This window comes from Notechis scutatus, chromosome 3 (genome assembly GCF_049901735.1).
Source record: "Notechis scutatus isolate UNSWTSFEM ecotype Mainland chromosome 3, rNotScu1.2, whole genome shotgun sequence".
Classification (NCBI taxonomy): domain Eukaryota; kingdom Metazoa; phylum Chordata; class Lepidosauria; order Squamata; family Elapidae; genus Notechis; species Notechis scutatus.
Window position 1 is genome coordinate 39,393,061 of NC_142011.1, and position 20,414 is coordinate 39,413,474.

At 36.1% G+C, this 20,414-nt stretch overlaps 1 long non-coding RNA gene across 1 annotated transcript in view; it reads left to right on the forward strand.

Annotated features, from left to right (window-relative positions):
• The window catches only part of LOC148131153 (uncharacterized), a 226,033-nt gene that overhangs the window by 101,908 nt on the left and 103,711 nt on the right, over positions 1–20,414 (forward strand). The window lies entirely within an intron of this gene.

Genomic DNA, 20,414 nt, shown 5'->3' on the forward strand with positions numbered 1-20,414 from the left:
ACATGCAAAACCTTCTTTCTGTGGCCTGAGATGTCTTTTCATGATGCTTGTCTGGTTCCTCCTGTCTACCCAGGTCATTCCCACACACCATTACAATTTCCTTTTTACTCCAATTGTTGTTGTTTTTTTAAAAAGTTATGAGTTTTGAATCATAAAATAGAAAATAAGATAGATTATTTTATTGAAGTGCAAAGAAGAACAACTAAGATGATTAAGGGCCTGGAGACAAAAACATATGAAGAACAGTTGTAGAAATTCGGTATGGCCAGTCAAGAGAAAAGAAGGATTAGGAGTAACATGATACCAGTATTCTAGTATTTGAGGGGCTGCCACAAAGAAGAGAGGGGTCAAGTTATTTTCCAAAGCACCAGAAGGCAAAACAAGAAACAATCTACTCACATATAACATGCTTTCAAACTGCTAGTTTGGCAGAAGCTGAGGTGAGTGATAAGAGCTCAACCCACCACGCAGTGCTAGGACTTGAACCACTGAAATTCAGACCATCTCCGGCATCTTTAAGCCACTGAGCCACCACAATTCTTTATTTACCCATCATGTATCATCCACATTCTGTGCATTAACTAATATAAATCCAATTCTCCTTAATAAAGCATATCACCTTGTAAATTATGTTTTGCAGTCTATCTTCTCCACCATCTGGGCCTCATATACTTGGGACTTGTCTGGATTTCTACACTCCCTACTCTGGTGTAGCTTCTTATCCACTACTGAGACACCGAGGGACTGACCCAGGATATAAACATTAAAGGCAAGAGCAGCATACAGCCACAATCTCCAAATGGTGCCAGTGCAAAAATAGCATTTACTGCAAAATTCTCGTTATGTTTAAAAAAGATGTAAAAAATTTTTTAGATGGCTTATTACTGCACATACCTGCACAAAGTTTTGTTTTTGTTTTGATTGAATGACTGTTCATACATTAACATATACAAAGAGAGAAGAAAGGAATCCCAAGGGCATGGCCATGAACAGGCCTGCAGAAATTTCCATAATCTAAATTAGTCATCTACTGAAGGACAGTAATCTCACCATAATACACATTGTTCCATACATTGCATGTTTAAGTTGTTCAGCAATTCAAGGATTTTTTTTCTAGCAAGGTATTCTTTGACATCCAAAACTAACAGGAAGAATGGCAGGCAGGAAACAAAGATGTTTTAACCTTGGATACATTTCATAATTTCATTCTCCCTCTTCCTGATAGTCATCATATCCCTCTCTCACCTCTTCAAATAGTTAGCTATCCTAGTCTAAAAGGAAATTGTGGGTACTTCATCACTGGAGGCTTTTAAGAAGAGACTGGACAGCCACTTGTCTGAAATTGTATCGGGCCTCCTACTTGAGCAGGGGGGATTGGACTAGAAGACCTCCAAGTTCCCTTCCAACCAGTGGTGGGATTCAAATTTTTTTTCTACTGGTTCTGTGGGCGTGGCTTGGTGGGCGTGGCAGGGGAAGGATACTGTAAAATCTCCAGTCAGGGGTGGTAATTGCTGGTTCTCTGAACTACTCATAATTTCCACTACCAGTTCTCCAGAACCGGTCAGAACCTGCTGAATACCATCTCTGCTTCCAACTCTATATGGTACTAAGAAAAAAACAATGGCAGCATTTCCAGTGGAATCGATAGCAGATTCTTAATTCTAATCCAGTGAAAGATTGATATGGAAGATTTCTTATAGGTAGTTGAGATTCAGTGGAAAAATCAGAAATACAGTTTGTAAGTAAGACCAGGTCCCCCCCACAAAAAGGTTTATGTGCAAAGCTCAGGCTCAACATTCAAAATTGTGCATTTTCAGCTTGTTCAAATAATGACTACCGTCATGTAGAGGATTTTTATTGGAAGCTCCCAGTGTTCACTCATTGCCTGTTCTTCCTGATTGCAGGAGCTGGGTGACTCTAGAGGCACCTTGGGAGGACAGACAGTTTGGAAACAGTGTTAGACTGTCCTCCCAAGATGCTTCTCCATGAAATGTTGTATTTCCCTAGTTTCTATCCACTGGCTTTCAAAACAGAGGTGGCAATGCTATGACAGGTTAGGTAGTCAAGACTCTAGATCTAGGTCAGACTACATGAATGTAGTTAGAAGAGCTGAAGGATAAAATTTTGTTTCACTCTGGTGTTAAAGGACAGTTTTCTTAGCATCCGATCTGTTTGGTGCCTTTTTTTTGTTCTTTTCCCTACTCCAAACAAATTCATATTGGAGGGCATGTTATCCAAGCATTGTTACTCATCATTGTGCTTTTTTATCTTTTAGATTTTATTCTTCAAAGGCTTTTCATATTTCCACAAACCTTGAAGCTCCCATAAGTCTGCTTAATTTTCATAAGAGTTCACATGCGGAGCACAAGCTTGCCATTAATATATAGGATTAAGGACAGAGATATAAATAGAAAAAAAACCACTACAAAGCCTACAGAGACAGACGGCTAACCACATAAAAGACAATGTTTTATTCTTTGGGTCTTCCTAATGGTACATTAGCAATATGTTTTTTTTTTAATCAAAACAAATGCTTTGCTTTCTAGCCCCAGTCCATAAGTGCACCACCCATTCCCAGGAACATATCATTGATTCTTCAAGATTAGAGTATCCCACTTTTTTTTTTTAGAATTATATGATGTCCAATTTTTTTCTTAAGAAAACAAATTCACATCAGAAATAAAAAATATGCAGGCTTATCTAACCATACATAATATAGTTCAAAATATAGACTTCATTTTAAAAGTAATTTGACATGGTAGAAACCAAACACATTTTTTCTAAATCATAATGACTTGGGGATAAAAGGTTTTAGATGAATTAATTTAAATAATAAATATCTGCAAAATATTCTCAGACTATAGGTTGTCGGGCTCAGCAGCCACCTTGTTTTCTGACATTATTTTAAATATGTTCTTTTATAAGCAATTGAAGAATTGCTTTTAGAATGTGAATAGTTCTTCTAATGTTTAATATGAGGTTCATGCAATAGAAATATTTTTTGTGTACTTTGGATAATAGGACTATTGCAGCATATTATATTTGAAAGAAAAAAAAGGTAGTTCAGAAGGCATTTGTTAGCATCTCTCTACAACTCTATAACTCAGCTGCATCTTTTCCAAGATGGTAACATTGCCTTCTGCAGCTGTAGAGTTACCTCAGAAAAAAATATGGTTTAATCTGTTGTAGACTGGTGCTGTATGGGACCTTTGATAAAGTTTTAATAAACTTTGCTCACAGTCACCTTGCTGTTGGAGATGGTATTGAAGAGTTGCAACCTACTTTGTACATTTTCTATTATTTTCACATTTGAGCCTAAAATCTTTACTTTCTCCCAAAACAACCATTCAGTTTTAAAAAGATATATGTTCTTTTTGACTACATCCTCCAGACTGAAATCCATTAAGTTATCAAGATGTGGCTTTTACATCATGGTAACTGACCAAAAAATTAGTAAAATTTAGGAAGGATAGGTCTAGGCCTAATCTGTAACAGCAGGTTGCTCATGTGCAGGGTTTATCAAATATGAATTAAGCTTTTGTTTTTTTTTCTAATAAAATGATAAGGAAGAGTCTTTTGAGCAATTTCTTGAATTATTTTATTTATTTAAATTGTATTTATATGGGATTCTAAGGATTCTCCCCTTAATTCTAAGGAAATCCTTCATGCTGAATTATTATTTGGCAAGAACAACTAGGGCCATTTCTATCATGGTTCTCCATGATGCACCCTGTGTTTAGGTTAACAACCTACACAATGGCTCCATCAGAGAACCCGGGGAGGGGGGGCGTATTAAGTGAGATCTTGCTTAATGGACATCAGTATTTGGGACCATAATGGACAGGCTCCAGTATAGTCATAGGTCAATGTTTACCTGTATTCTACTTTGGTGGCTATTTTATGATATGCGTATTAAATATATAATGGTCATGGTGAAACAATTCAGTTTTTCATCTTCATTTCAGTTTGAAACTTACTATTCCCAGAATGTCTAATCTAAGCATGTGCTACTTCAAGAAATTTTGCTTGGGCAAGCAAATACCCTTTACAAAAGACTTTTGTCCCATACAGTTCTTTTGCAATGCATCAGGGAACTCAGAGATGCAATTTTCTTTTGGGTGGCATGTTAATTCATTACTCCCTTATTATGCAAATTAATTTATTTGGATTAACTGGATCAGTCTATGGTACAGCTCCATGTGCTTCTTCATGTCTTCTTCCATTTATTTCCAGTTTTCTTCCATAATGAATTCCATAAAGTAATTATTTTCTCAGGAATAATACATTGCCTGTGCAAAAGAGGTGACAGAAATAATGCTGATACAGACTCTGAAGAGCATAAATAAAGGGCAATTGTTTTATGTCATCCTTTTTCCCCTTCTATGTTTAAATCCTGAAGAGAAGAAGGTATGAAAAGCTTTGAGATGCTATTTATTATCTGACATGGATGAAGAGAAAGCAATCATTTGCATTTAAGCAGCTCTAACACCAAAACAATTTGTGAACCATTTATTTTGTAAATATATTTAAAAACAGGTGTGTATCTTTCTATATAAGAACATGTGTCCTCTGGCATCAGTAGCATCTGTTGATCTAAAGAGACATATTGATCTCAATCTACTGGGGCCTTCCTAAAAATATGTGTAACTAGCCACCCCTCAAGGAAGTATCTCTGGAAAATAATAGTAATAAAGAATGTAGGTTGGCAAGAAGTTGATTATTGAAAACATAAAGGCTTGCATCACAACTAGAACCATCAGATTAGTAGACTGCAACATTAGAAAACAAAGGAAACTTGTGTTGTGACCACTAAGATGAGAAAGCTTAAAATCACTTTGTAGCACTTAGCAACATCATGAGCATTGTGAAAGAAGACTTTCGTAACAACTCCCTCCCTTTAAAAGCTTTTTTTGTGGTTACTACTATTACTATTGATAAGATAAGTAAATGATATGCAAAGCAAAAGAAGATGTCAGATTGTATGAATTATTATATTATTATTTTCACTAAGATCGTAACATCCACAGATCAGCTTAATGCTTAAATTACAAAATTAATTCTAATAAAATATGAATATCAGAACTAAAGGAAATTCATGGTCTATCCAAATAAATTTGTGCTTCTGACTAGTCCAAGCTGTCATAATAGTAATTTGTGCTCATTTGTGCTCACATTCTAACTTAAGTTTAGATACTTTTTGTTGTCACTATGTCAGAATCCTTGCTAATTTATTGATTTTCAAATTTTTACCAAAAGATACTGATCTATCTTTTGACTGATAATTTTGAATATGTGCCATCAGTTTGGTATCAGGTCTTAATGACTACATAGACCTTCTCTGGGATATATGAGGATTGAAATACCTTCAGTATGTCTACATATTTAACTGCTCATATATACTTAATTTAATGAATAGACTAGCAGAGTACATCCATGAACACCAACCATCAAAAGATATGAAAACACCTTAATTTCAGAGCATATAGATAGATTAAAAATGTGTGTGTATACATACACACACGCACATATATATTAAGAATGAAGATAACATCTAATATAAACTAATATAGTATAAGAAAAAGGATTTGAATATTTTTTTATAATTTCTATTTTAATCTGGATTTTATATTTTTATATTGCCTATTTTATATTTGTGGTTGCTTGATTGTTGCTGGACCCAGAGAACTATTTTTGTCTGACAGGTGTTTATATAAATTTGATAATAAAATAAAAGGGAGAAGAAAAAGAAAGAAATCAAGGAGAAAAATAAAAGTACAAGAAGAAAAAAAATAAGAGAAAAAAAAGTACAAAAAAGTAGCTTCCAATCTTTTTTACAAGAGTTGTTATAAGTACAGTTATAAGTTTATAACTTATTGTATGATTACAGCATAATTTTCAGGTATTTTGAAATCATAAAAGAAAAAAAGGGACACTGAGAACTATCATTTTGCAGCAATATTTCTAATAGTACAATTTACAGTTTTAAAAAGAGAGAAATGTCTTGTAGTGTTACGTGAAAAATATTAAAATTAATAATTTGATTTTTTTCACACATGAAGAAAAATTATAATGCTTACATTTAATTTTTAATTTTAAAAAAATCATAAAAAGAGGGAAGAGAACAATGAACTACCAAGGGAATGGAAACAGCTACTAAGAAAGTGGAAAGCCTGAGAAAGAAACTCAAAATCCCACCTTGATTTTCTTTGATAAAAGCTGGGGAAGTAGGAGACCTTAACAGGCTTTCTAAATTTTGTCATTCTACTGTATAATAAAGAAGATTTCTGGAAAACCTGCTTGTTTTATGACCTTGTTTATTGTGCAGAGCTGATATCTTAATTCTTTTCCCTTTCATCGTGTTTGATAGCACCTTCTGGAAGGATTCTGGAATCTTGGCCCCAAACAACAGATCTACAGATTATTGTCATAAACAATGGCTCATAATAATCTGTTGAAGCTTTTCTGAATCTAATGCCTTCCAGGTCAACTAGATTTCAACTTCCATAATCCCACAATCAGCATGGACAAAGATTAAGAGACTTCAGTGCTATTGTATCCGAATATTAAGCTGCATGAATCTGGGCTAGATAAAGGGAACAAGAATCAGACAGATTGTTAAAGGACAATATGATGCACCTTGCATAATTTTCTTTTGCATATGAGAATAGTATTTCCTCTTAATGTGACAGCTTGTCTCCATTGCCAATTTAAAAAAATTACTAATATTAATCTGATATCAGCAAATGAGACTTGCTTGAGTTTATGAAACAACAAACTATAGTTGTGTACATGTGGCTGACTGCAACATATGGTATTCAATATAAAGACACTGTTCTAGGGGTTTATAAGCAAGTCATTTGGGAGTCACCCACACTTTATCTTCAGACCAACCTTCCTGTGTCACAACATAGGGAATTAGCTTGAAGTCATTCTGTGATCTTCACAATCAAGAAGGAAAATGAATCTGGTTCTTACTGAACTTATTCCAACATCTTAAACAGAGTAGGTTATGACAACCTCATAGCCTTATAATACATACTCTTACATTGGAGGAATTGGATTGGGAAGAGGCTGTGAAGTTAATCACAGCATAACTCCCACTATGCATGAAAATGCTGTGAGAAAGTTTTAATCTGCTCCAACTCCTCCATGGATCAATTTCTGTCTTTATGTAAAAGATTTCCAGCTGAAAATCTTCCTCCAACTGAAAGCTGATGAAATTCAGGGCAACCAGAAACAAAATATTGTTACTATACTGCAATCATCATATATCTGGAGCTTAAAGATCTCAGGGGGGTTGAGAGTGGTAAAGGTCTTCAGTGGGCAGATATTGGATTGACCTGCAAGTCACTAGGCATATTGTGTTTGCAAATCTGGGCCTTCTGTACAGTATTTGCATGTTGATGTGGGATGTGTTAAGTAAACTGCAATTGTTGCCATCAGTTAATTATACAAATTGGTGTACTATGTGTGAAAGTTCAATCTGGATGCACATTTTGTAATGCTGGAGAGGAAAGAAATAATTTATTTCAAATGCTACAATTAAATTTCTGATATTCCAGTTTCAGAAACTTTACAATTGGTGATATGCTTATTTCTAAAAACTATGATTTGGATTAAAAAAAACATGGTAGTGATTAAAATTATTGCCATCAACACATGAGCATGAACTTTTATTAGCAACTGGATCTAATTCTTTTGATCATCTGGTCAACGACAATCGCTTTTGTTCCCTTAGTGAACAGTGATAAACTGAAAGGGTATTTCAGTGCATAAAGCCTGTCTATTTATATTGAATTAGGCTTTGTCATATTGTGTCTTTTTCTTGTGTATTTCTTATGTTAAGGGGAACTTCAAATAGTACCTGCTATAGATGAAAAGTTTCTCTTCTCACTGATCTTAGCATAAGGACTTCAAAATTATTTGGACCATTATTAAGGGTGGTAGAGCACAAAGCACTATACATATCCTGAAGTCTAATTTTAGTTTTTAATAGACTTCAAAAGAGAATTGCAAACAATTGGATGTGACTGTACTGTATTAAAAATGCTCTTCCCTGAAAACTTTAAAAAGAAATATTAAATTATTCTGTAATAGTTATACATATAAAGGGACTCATCCTCACATCCCTTAATTGCTCCCCAAATGGGCTCCATAGTTATTGTGATATGGCTTATCTTCATGCTGTCTTCCAGTTCTCCACTTTAAAGTCATCTTTAGCTGTTCCAGTTTTACAAACACTTTAGCCACAATGTAGTCACAGATTACAATGAGGGCCTCTTTAGGCTTTTGTGGCCACATCCCTTTCCAGGGGTCCCCAACCACCGGGCCGCGGACCGGTACCGGGCCGTGGATCACTTCGCACCGGGCCGCAAAGAAATAAAAATAAAAAATAAAATAAAAATGGCGGCTTTCTTCGCCTTCGGTGAATGCTGCTGGGATCAGGGATCAAGGACACAAATGAAAGAAGGGGAAGGAGGAAGCAACCAAAGCCTGTCCTGCTCTCCGGCTCAGTGGCTTCGGTTTCCTCCCGCCTCGTTCCTCTCTCAGTTGCTCTCTCGCTCCTCCACCAGCCCAGGAAGAAACTGCTTCAAAGAAGCCGGCAGGGTGGCTTTTCCTGTCGGCGCAGCTCCCCCGAAGCGCCCGTTCACCCCCACCCCGCCACCAATCAATCCAGGTTCAATCCAGTGCTCTGTTCTGCCTGCCTGCCTTCGTTTCTGGTTGTTTCGGAGAAGCTTCAGCTGAGAATAATAACCATTCGCCTCTTTTTCTCAGCCGAAGGTGCTCTGAAACAACCAGAAACGAAGGCAGGCAGGCAGGCAGAACGGAGCACTGGATTGAACCTGGATTGATTGGCGGCGGGTGGGGGTGAACGGGTGCTTCGGGGAGCTGCGCCGACAGGAAAAGCACTCCTACCGGCTTCTTTGAAGCAGTTTCTTCCTGGGCTGGTGGAGGAGCAAGAGAGCGACTGAGAGAGGAACGAGGCAGACACCTGAGGGATGAGGCTGAGGGAGGCAGGGCCGAGAGGCGGGGCTTCTCAGCCATCCTGCAGGGACTTGTCCTGAGCCGCGGAGACAGCCGTGGGCCGCCACCGCCCAGCGCTCAGTTTTGAAGGCGCTCCTCAGCCCGGCGCAGTTCCTGAATCTGCAGCTGAAACCCTCCGTTTTAAATGTCCCAATAGAAGAGAATATCTGTCACTCAGGGTTGCAATGAGGAGGCATTGGCGCTCCCTGAACTTGGTGGTTTGCTGGCAGACGTTTTATTACCCGACTAGGTAACAACATCAGATGTTACCTAGTCAGGTAATGAAACGTCTGCAAGCAAACCACCAAACTTGGACTCCTCCCCCCCCCGGTCCTTGAAAAAGTGTTTCTGCGTGAAACTGGTCCCTGGTACAAAAAAGGTTGAGGACTACTGTTTTCCATCCAGTTAGGGGGCACCATTTATGGCCATTTCAGTCATTTGGGCTTTTACAGACGTTACTGACTAGCTATTTTCTGAAATGCTTGCCAAGAACTATATTCCAAACCTTTGGGATATTAAGAATCTTTAGAAAGCCTATCTCAATAAACTATAATTCTAGTCATTCTGTTGAATCCATCTTCTGTTCTGGTTTACCTTCAGGGTCTTACAGCAAGCCAGTTGCCCATGCATGTTGGATTAATTGAAAACTCACAGTCATGGAGGAAGAGCCCATAGTGAGGTAAAGGGAGTGCCCCGATGCTTCTTACAAGAGTTTCTTTGTACTTTATCTTCAAAAGAGTATTAGATTCATGTTAGAAATAGTTTGACTGCCATATCATAGAATATATATTTAACTGTGACTTGTTATTTGAGCAATTTGAAAGATGGCTAACCTGCCATTCAAAGTATCAGCCCCATTCAACCAGCCCTACCTCATCAAATATTACAGAGAACAGTTGGTGATTTTGATGGGAGATTATGATCAGTGGCAGGGACAATGAAGCCAGACTCCACCAATTACTTTCTTTGTTCCACATTAAAACTGTAAAGACAATGCCACTTGCTCACCTTGTTTTTGAGGCAAAAGAGGACTCAGCCCCTAGAATATTTTAGTTCATGCCAGCATATTTTTCTGTCAGTTCAAAAACAGAAGATTGTACTTTAATGTAGCTGCCTGGCAATCCTCCTAATGGGAATGTGCATGTTTATGTTGTATACTTCAGTAGAAAGACTAAAATAAAAATATGTAATTTATGCAATCAATATTTTAGTAGCCTATCTTCACCCATGCTTTGGGAAATGTAATACTGGAGATAAAGCAGATATTTCTTTAGTAGTTGTAATGAATTAAAGTGGAGAATTACTTTATGATTAAAAGAGAAAGAAAACAAAAGATGAAACAACTGAAACTAAAGAGGACTCTGAAAGGAAGAGGGCAACAGGGCATCAATCATGGATCTCTTTCAAAAGTTAGGCTGAAACTGCAGTAATCTGGATATTAAGTTGAATAAACATAAGAGGGATTACATATAAAATTCACCAAAATCATCAGAAAGAAAATCTTAATTATTTATTTCATATTTCCAACTTCCAACTCCAAACATTTTCTCTGAGAACTCAAGATGGTATCCACAGGGATGTTCTCTAATTTTTCTGCATACGTAGGAAGTAGATTGTGCAAAGAGTGTGATTGAATAGAGTCACTGAATGTGCTCCATGTCTGAATGCAAATATAAACTTTGTCTCATTGGTCCACGCAGCATCTCCAGGACTTCATTTGGAGGTCTGTTTGCAAGTAGTAGCAGATGACATTTTCACCCATTCAAAGTCTTGAACAGTAAACAGTAAGCCTAGCTAAAATATTTGCTTTTTCCTGCAATGCAGAATCAGTAAGAAGATTCTGCTTGAATTGAAGGAAGTAGTGTACAAGTAAAATTACTGTGTACAAGTAAAATAATTCAACTGACATAAGATTCAGCAGGGGGGAAAACTAAAAACTAAATATTATACAATATGAACTGCAGTGTAATAAATTATACTAGATACCAAGAAATTGAGAAAATTCCAGCTTTCACCAATATTGCCATGTTCATCTGTCTTAAAGCACAAAAAGTTCTCCAGCTGGATCTTCTTTGGTTATATTAAACAGAGGCTTATGTTTTCTACTGGAATAGAACACAAAGTCTGTTTGTAGAAAGAGTTTGCTAACTGAGCTATCATTGCAACTGACTGTGAGACGCATAGAGTCTACACACAAATAGGCAAGATGGTTGGCTGGTAAATACCCATGCTTAATCCAGTAGCAAAGTAAGAAGCAGGAAGCAGAAGCAGAAGTATGTGCTTCCACAAGTTTGCTTTCAAAAATTTAGCAGGAATGTGTGCTTTCAATAGTTTAGCAAGTATATTGTTGGGAAACAAATCAGTTAAAAATAACATACTGCATACTTATAATGTAAATCCTGCATCACAAAAGAAGAACAGACAAGAAAAGAGAGAAGAAGAAAAATGAACCACCTCCTCATAAGTTGAGATAATGGCAATGGAAAGCTTATAAAACATAAAGCAGTGACATTGGCTACAGGCAGACTGATTCAGTCTACTGATTCAGTCTACCTGTAGCAAATGTCTTTTCATTCTTAGCTGCTACACTTCTATAGCACAGAAATGCTCGCACAATCAATTAAATCCGCAAATTTTCTGTACACATTTCACACCATATGGTTTCTAAGAAACTCTAAGTTGTTTTGCAGAAATAAGAATAAATTAAAACCTTAAGTAAAAAAAAGCATGGAAAACCTTGGAAGTATAAAAACTTATTTGCCTGGTACCACAAGAACATTAGATTTAGCATCAACTGTTCCTCTCTGATAAGGTAATTTAGCAGATGGTCCACTTACAAACACAATCCAAGATGTATTTTGTTGCACAGCTTGGGAACTTGTTATATTGTGATGACCTGGGGCATGGCACAAAGGAAACACAGTCAAATAAGCAACAAGAGTCCCTTTATTATCTCCAACTTTGCCCCCAATGTCCAGGTTACCTTCGGCTGGAGAAAAACTCCCTCAGGAACAGCCTTTAACTGTAGAAAATTCAGTCCAAAACAAGGTACATACAAACTGTAACTAAAAATACAAACAAACCAAGCTGAAATAACTAGCTACAGAATTATCAGAGAAGCCATAGAGATTGAAAAAAGACCTGAAAGCATGAATAGAAGAGATGACTCCACCAGACTGTCAATTATCTGGAAGCCTGCACTCTCAAACAAAAAAATCTCCACACCACAAGCCAGGCAAACACCTGGGCACAAACAGACTCCCCCTGATACCTCCAGCTCAAACACACCCCAACCAGGCACCCAGATGAAACCTAGCTTCCTAATAAATGATGGCCGTCCATTTACTCAGAGCCAAGCCACACTAAAAGCCTCCAATACAGGAAACACAATGTTGCGAGCCAATCAAGACAAAAAAAGCTACAAAACAAGACAGAAGATATTAGAAACACCAATCAAGCAGAACACAGCAAACCCCAAGACCAATAAATACAGACCAAGACTCCCAACCAATCAGGATGAAGAAAAAACCATTCTGGCACAGTGTAGGCTAGCACCAAATTTAAAACAGAAATGGCTGTGAAAGTCTGACTCACAGACGAACACTATACAGAAGCCTGATGATGGCAGATGAGATTCTGCCGAAACGTTGCTACAACTTTAAAAGCACAACTATAATAACATGGGAAAATACCCGAACAAAGCTGAATACCATACATATAAATACCTGCGAAAACTTAAGAAAGCAAACATATATATATATATAAAACCAAGCAAGTCTTACTGTATGTTCCTCTCTCATTTGAAGTAAGGTGGATGGCATTTTGAAAGAAGATATCATATCTGGAATCTCTGCTACACAGAAGTTCACATTGTGCTTATTTTTTATCTTTATCATCATTTAGTGCCTCCTGATCTATTTTGTTCATCTAAGCCAGCCTTCCCTACTTGATTCTCTCTAGATAAATTAGACTGCGACTCACATTATTCCCAGATGCATATGGAAGGCATCAGTGTAAGTATTAAATGTCAGAGACAGAATTGTTTTGATCTTGTTTCTCTCTCTCTCTCTCTCTCTCTCTCTCTCTCTCTCTCTCTCTGTGTGTGTGTGTGTGTGTAAAACTCTGATTTTATATTGCTTTTACTGTTATCCAATTGCAAAATGGTATGTTATGTGCAAGAAATAACCATCCATAACCATGGGACTCTTAATGACAAAGTCTGATGATAAAGGTGAGGATTTGGCATTCTTATGCAGTACAAGCTCCTTTAATGAAATTTTAAACATGCTTTCTCAGAGGTAAGCTCCAGTAAAGTGGCTGTCTCAGTGAAACTAATCAATATATGCATTTAAAGCATTTGGAATCTGGGATATATATATATATATATATATATATATATATATATATATATATATATATATATATATATATATATATATATATATATATTTCTGCTTTTGTGAAGCTGGTGTCACGAAGCATATCAGAATAGTGGAAATCATTTGCACGCTGTCTGATACATGAGAGGCACAGGACACAATATTGTTTCTCATGGTGCTCTTTGTACAGATTCATTTTTGCAAAGATAAAGACATGATGAGAGAAAGGAGAAGAAATAACACATGATGTGCCCTAAGGGCTCAAGACAAAAAAAAGAGAAGAAAAAGGCTCTTAGAAAAATAAGAGGAAAAATATTGCTTGTATTTTTTTTTTTAAAAATACAAACATACAAATGACTGCTACAATGGGCATTCTGGCTTCGCCTATTGTATCTCCAGTTGAAGCAGAAATGTGTCACACAGAATTTGTTATTTGAAAATAGGCATCTGGTTAGATTATGATCAGAGCATCAGTACTTTTTAACGGATTACTTTTTTTCAGCTGGATCTGGCCCAATTGCTACAATAATCCAAGCATCTCACTATGCTGAATCTTTTTTTTTTTTTAAAGTACAGCAGTCCTTTTCCTAAGTCAAGGAAAGCTATTGGCTCCTCTCCATAGATTGGTAGAACTAAGACTGAAAGAATAGCAAAGTTGGCCACATATCCCAGCATCTTCCCATGAGGATTTATTTTTGTTCCAAAATGGCTCATTAGTGAGTCAAGATCATGCCCTGAGCTTCAGCCATGTTTCCACAAAAGAACCAGTGAGAGGCATGTAATGAGGTGAATAGTTAATCAGCTCTGAATAGTAATTTGCCTATCTATCAGCCTTCAAGTAGTAACAGTCATCCAATCTTATCTGGGTTTTGAAGATAAACAGGGCTGAACCTGGTTAATATTTCAATAGAGGGCTTATGAGAGTTTAGGAAATTATTCCATTTACATGACTGCCCCCTAAAGCATAATGACAAACGACTTCCATGTTGTTGCCAAGAAAACTGGTGAATATGTCCATGAAAATACCAGAAGTCAAAATTAATCCAAAGGAAGTTATCTTAAAAAGCCAGTTAAGTGTAGTGGTTAAGATGCTAGCCTAGAAACTAGGAGATTGGGAATTCTAGACCTCCCTCAAACAAAGCAGCTTGGTGACTTTGGCCAAGTCATTCCCTCTCAGTCCAACCCACTTCACATAGTTGCTACTATGGGGAAAATAGGTGGAAGAAAGAGAATTAGGTAAATTCATAGAATAAGATAGTGATGTCTTACACATATAGGAATATTTATTCAGAAGAAAATGCTGCTGAATTCTAATGGATCCTTTCATTTATAAGTGGACACCATACCAATTGAATTTCTAAAATAAGATAATGCTCTCTCATCAGAAGTAATATGGTATTAGTAAGCAAAAACTGCAATTTGCTTATGAACAGTCATTCATCCTTTACTGCCCATTCAAATGTTCTAAGTCAGAATCCCTGCATGGAAAATGTAATCTTGGATTAAAGACTGAGTTTATTGACACAATGCATTCTTGCAGATGAAAGAATTCTCATCAAAAGATATGACAGAGAAATACTGAAAAAATGTAGAAGTGAATGTGTGAATTGTCATCAGGAATAACACTTCATATTTATAATATTCAGCTCTGAGTTCCTGAAGGTCCATTTGAGGCCAAATTCTGTCTGTTTCTACAAATATCAGGTTCTTGACAAGATACAAGGCAAGTTTTCTCCAAAATAGCATCATGTGGGCGTGCAGTACATATAAAGCCCATTGCTATAAAACTGCTCAAGCAGATTAAGGCATCCCACTCACTGGGCAGAATATAATCAGAGAACTAGAGCTTCTCTTGGCGCAAACACACTGCTGAAATTCAAAGAGATGAGGGGAGGGGAAGACAGTGGAGAGAATAGAACATAAATGAAAATAGTTTATATGGGTAAAAATGAAGACAAGGGTTTTCATAAACTAATCTCCCCAAAATGAACCTTCCGTGAGAATATTGTTAAAGTGAAAATAAGGAGATTCCACATATTTCAATTCCATGAGATGATAAACATGTACAATTTCAGGGGATATTGTTCAAATTGTGCACTCACCTAAAAAGGTAATTCATTTGCATTTGCATGTTTGATGATTGATACTTTAAACTCTAAACTGAGCAGCTTATTCATAGAGCATTTAACCAGGTCAGAAAAAGAATCACTACATGTATTTGTACAACATGCTAGGTTTAGTTAGTATTAACCTTGGTTAGGTTTTTGTAGTTTTCCAGGTGCAAATTCAGTCCATTTAGATCATTTATGGTTTAAAATATTATGTAAATCCAGCAGATTAGTTGAGTAATCAGGTTAGGTATATTGTGCAACTGCAGCAACCAGTGCTACATTTCTTCACAAGATATATTGTGTATATTTGTTTGTTGTCTGTACATGTATATCTCTTTACGGTGCATATTCGTAGAAATTGAAAAGAAATTATGCAAACAATAAAATAAATGTAAAAAGTATTATTTAAAATAATGTCTGCCAAGGACATTGCAACCTTATGTCATAGGAAAATATGTGGAATTAAAAATCCTGGGATTTGTAATTAATAGGTTTTTGACCCTTGTCATCAACCCCATAATCAAGTCAGGATTGAAATTTTGTGTACAACTACAAACAAACAAGCTTAAATTATGCCTCAGCAGCACTCAGACTTCAGATATCAAAGTTTACTGTTCCTACACCTGAGCTCCAGGAAAGCAAGCAGCAACCTAAGCCATTATTAATGATTTCAAATCCCAAACCAAGGTTCTTTGTGTCACCTGATTAAAAACTTTCATTGTTTCTCTCTTACACATGAAATAGCTATCTCCTCCCAGTGTATAAAATAATCTTAGGACCTTTTTATATTTTGCAACATAAAGAAATTCATTGTGTACTTCTAAGGTTAATAACCTAGTCTATTTTTTCCTTTTTCTTACAAAAAGCTTTATGTGAAAGTCTTGACTGTTCAAAGCCATGATGCGTGATGAAGGGCAAATCTTTGAACCTGGTTAGATGCTTTTTTCTTTTTTCTGATCATCTGCCTATATTTTCCCCACTATTTCTCTCTTTTTTTTCTTTTTTGCTCTGCTTAGTGTTGCTTATTTAACTGAGCTTTGTTTTAAAGTGATGCTTAACTTCGGTTCTTTTAAATGTTGTTTTAATTTCATACTTGCTTTTTATTTTAATAGTGCAGAGGCTAAATTTGAAGTCAGACACTCCTGGAAAAGTCACACCTTCAAGAGGAATCCCCAGATATGCCAAAATCTGACCAAAAGCCATTGCCATCCCCCAAAGTCATGTAAGAAACCAAAACTCCTATTAAAACAACATCGCAATAATAAATAATTACTAAAACATCAGCATGACATTTAATGACTAACCTAGAATTAAATGCTACCAAAGTCCCTTTCTTACTTTTGTGAGCATGGGTTCAATGAAAAAAGGCAATGAACTTTAAATAAGAAAGAACTTTAGACAACTAAATGAAGCCCATGAGTTTTAAATGAAATTAAAATGTAAAAATCCAGAGAAAGTAATATAGAAATGATACAGAAAACTTATGCCAATTTATCATCATTTGGAATTTTGCAGCCCCAGACAGGCAACCCCATTTTAATTAAAAATGAAAATATTCTTGGAAATAAATGGTCAGAATGGTTTCATCTAGAATTAATATTTCTAAGAGAAATATATGCAATATTTTAAGAAGGCAACCAGGATGTTTCCTAGCTATTTTGAGAATCTGTTCTTATTTTTTAAAGATAATTCTATATACAATACATTATTCTATTAAAGATAATTCTATATAAAACAACTATGTTCAGAAAGCTTCAGACATCTCATAATTCTATATAAAAATTTAAAAACAACAAAACAACTGCTTGAAATAAATATCCTTAGAAATGTGTGCACCATCATTTCACCAAAGTAGTTCCATCTTTTTCTTTGGATGCTACCAATGAGCTGTTTTCTTTGAATCAAAGGTTTTCCTTATTCTCTCTATTTCAATCTTCAATTGAATCTTTACTCTTAATCTGAAAGTTCTTTCCTTGAGTCACCTTCTTCAACAAGGAGATAACTTCAACTTCAACAAGGAGATAACTTCAACTTGACAAACCTTCCGATCCATCTTCATGATGAAAAAAACAAAATAAAAGCCTTATGTTGTTTTAAATTCTACTTTTAACCTTACATTCCCAAATGGCTATTTCCCTATCCAATTATGTGCCTAACAAGTGACATCACTGTATTCTATTTCAATAGGTAAAATGTTCTAAAAAGGGTAACTCATATTTCATTAGACAAACCTTAGGTAAAATATTATTTACTCTTACTGGTTCCTGGCAGTATCAAAATCAATATGGTATTAAAAATCTCATGCTTGAAGTTGACTTTTCAAACATGCACATAATTTAGCTGTAATAAGATTCAACTGAAAAATAAAAATAAAAATGGAAGAAAATTGCAAATATTTTTCTTACCCATCACAAAAGCCAACAGGTTGAAGCACTTTGCTGTTTCAATCACTAAAAAGATGTAACTATTTTGAAATGTGTACAAATGGACTAGAGCAAATGCTTTCAATGATACGATCCTGATAAGGTATCTCTTGAAATCTACTATTCTAACCACATTAATATTTTGCTAAAGAAATATAAGCTAAAGTGCATAGAATAGAAAAGTACCTAAATTGCTTCATTTTTCTGCATATGCAAAGCACTGCAATACTTATAATGGCTGGTTCACCAACTGCAGAAATAAGGGGGACAGTTTTGTAAATAGCCACCTGTAAACACCTTTGTATGAAAAAGTGGCCTCCTTCTTCCCTACCACTTCACAAAAAATTCAAGGACTTCATACAATGTATTCCAGAGCAAGACGGATTTAAACATCTGGAAAGTTTATTTTCTAGGACTCAACTACAAAATAGCAGCAATTACTATGGTTTGATATGAAGTTAAAATAACTCATCTATGGTTAAGGATACAAATGGAAAGGAAGGGGAAGATGTAACATACAGTACTTTGCCTTTTGGTGCCGAGAGTACTAAGGAACCCATAGAGATGATTTATCTTATTTGTAATTTCACACAATTCTTGCAACTGGACATTGCCTAGAAACAATAGAGAATTTATATTGAGTTCCACTGCCACCTTAGGCATGGAAGCCAGCTGGGTGACTTTGGGCCAGTCATTTATTCAACTCACCTCACAGGGTGACTATTATGGGGAAAAGACGAGGAGAAGGGGGAATAGTATGTTGCTGTCCTTAATTATTTGTAAAATAATAAAGGTCAGAAATAATTCAATAAAAGAAACTGGTACTGGTACCTTTGGACCTGTGGAATTCTAGTGAATGGAGACGGCAGAGTCATCCTTATATCTTTGGCAATATCTAAGTTTTGGTCTTGGGAAAAAAGATGAGTAGCAACTTTTGTACAATGGTTCCATGCATCAACAAGACATGATCAAGTTGAATGGAGAAGTTTTGGAGGTGGAGAGGATGATGGCTTACTGCTAATACTCAGGCCTACAAGAAGAAGAAGAGGCCAGTAATGAAGCATTTTTTAAATTTATTTAGCAAAATCTGGAAATCCACACTTCCCCTTGTTTCTGCATAGCCATGTTCTATGCTTATATCTTTTCTCCTGCTCTCTCACAAATGTAAGAGTTTTTCTTCTCCAGCTAGATGCAAATCTCACAATAATTTACCCTTGTCCTCCAAGTGAAACCTTGATATTGACTTGCAAATCATATTTGCCAGCTAACATGACATAGTAGGCTGTGGATTCGTTTGAACTGTGAAAAAAATATATAAAACAGTTGCACCATAAGAGAAGAAAGGATAATTCTGCCAGGCTCATTTCTCTACTGCAAAGCTGGTTTAACAATGGACATGTGAGGGGAGAGCTCTTTTTATAGATGACTACCTGAATAGCAAGCTGCTTTAGGCATTGTGTTATTGTATTTTACTTTAGAAATTTAGCACTGCCTTTCTTAAATTGGAAAGGCAGACATGAAAAGAATGATTGCATAGCCTATGAAGATTAGATGGCTTTCATACTATCTTACAGTATCCAGAAACTGCCTTCCCTGGAGCTGCTAAACTCCGGAAGCTGCACTGCATTATAACTTTATGGTAACAGAATAGCTGCTGGCAACTAACCTCTGAGAAATACTCCATCCTGTCAGTTCTTTAGAGTCAGAAGCCATTTTCTTCTGTTGCCACTCACACTGAACTTTTAAAGGTCATCCTTCCATGAGGGATGCTGACTGGCTTTATCCTCATTCAGGAAAATGTTCCACCTTGTCATGGGATTACTTTGAAGAGTTGTAGGAGTCTGTTTATTCCTGTTCATAGTTGCTGCAGAAAAGCACTCTTTTATCAAGGATTGGCTTTATGCATTTCACACTACAATGACTCTCTCTCCAAGGCTCCCTGTTATTTTAATTCCCAAGGCTAGTGAGATAGAATTGTAACAAGTGCTGCTGTTCTGCTTTTATTGTTTAGTTCCTGTGCAGATAATGTTAACTTATTTAACTATGTAAATTGATGGGAGCGATAGTCCAATATGCTGGAAAAAATAAAATATATAAAAATAAACAAATAAAATAATAAAATCTACCATGTGCTGCTGTACAAACTAACATGCATTGATTTAACATTAGCAATGACAGAATTACTTTAGCAAATATGGATTATATGTGGCAGAAACATGGAATCTGTGGGTTTCAGTATGTTGCTGAGTGACATTTAGTATTCTGAGTGTATATAACTAATGATGGAAGATGCTGGGAGCTATAGTTCTACACCATTGGAAATCTAAAATGATGACATACTACATTTTACAATAGGACTCATGACCTATTCTGCTTCATTGTGTACAGGAATTAATACATTTACTCTCATATGAGCAAGGCATGTATAGGGATTGGAACATGAATCACATTCACACTTAGAATGCATAAATAGCAAA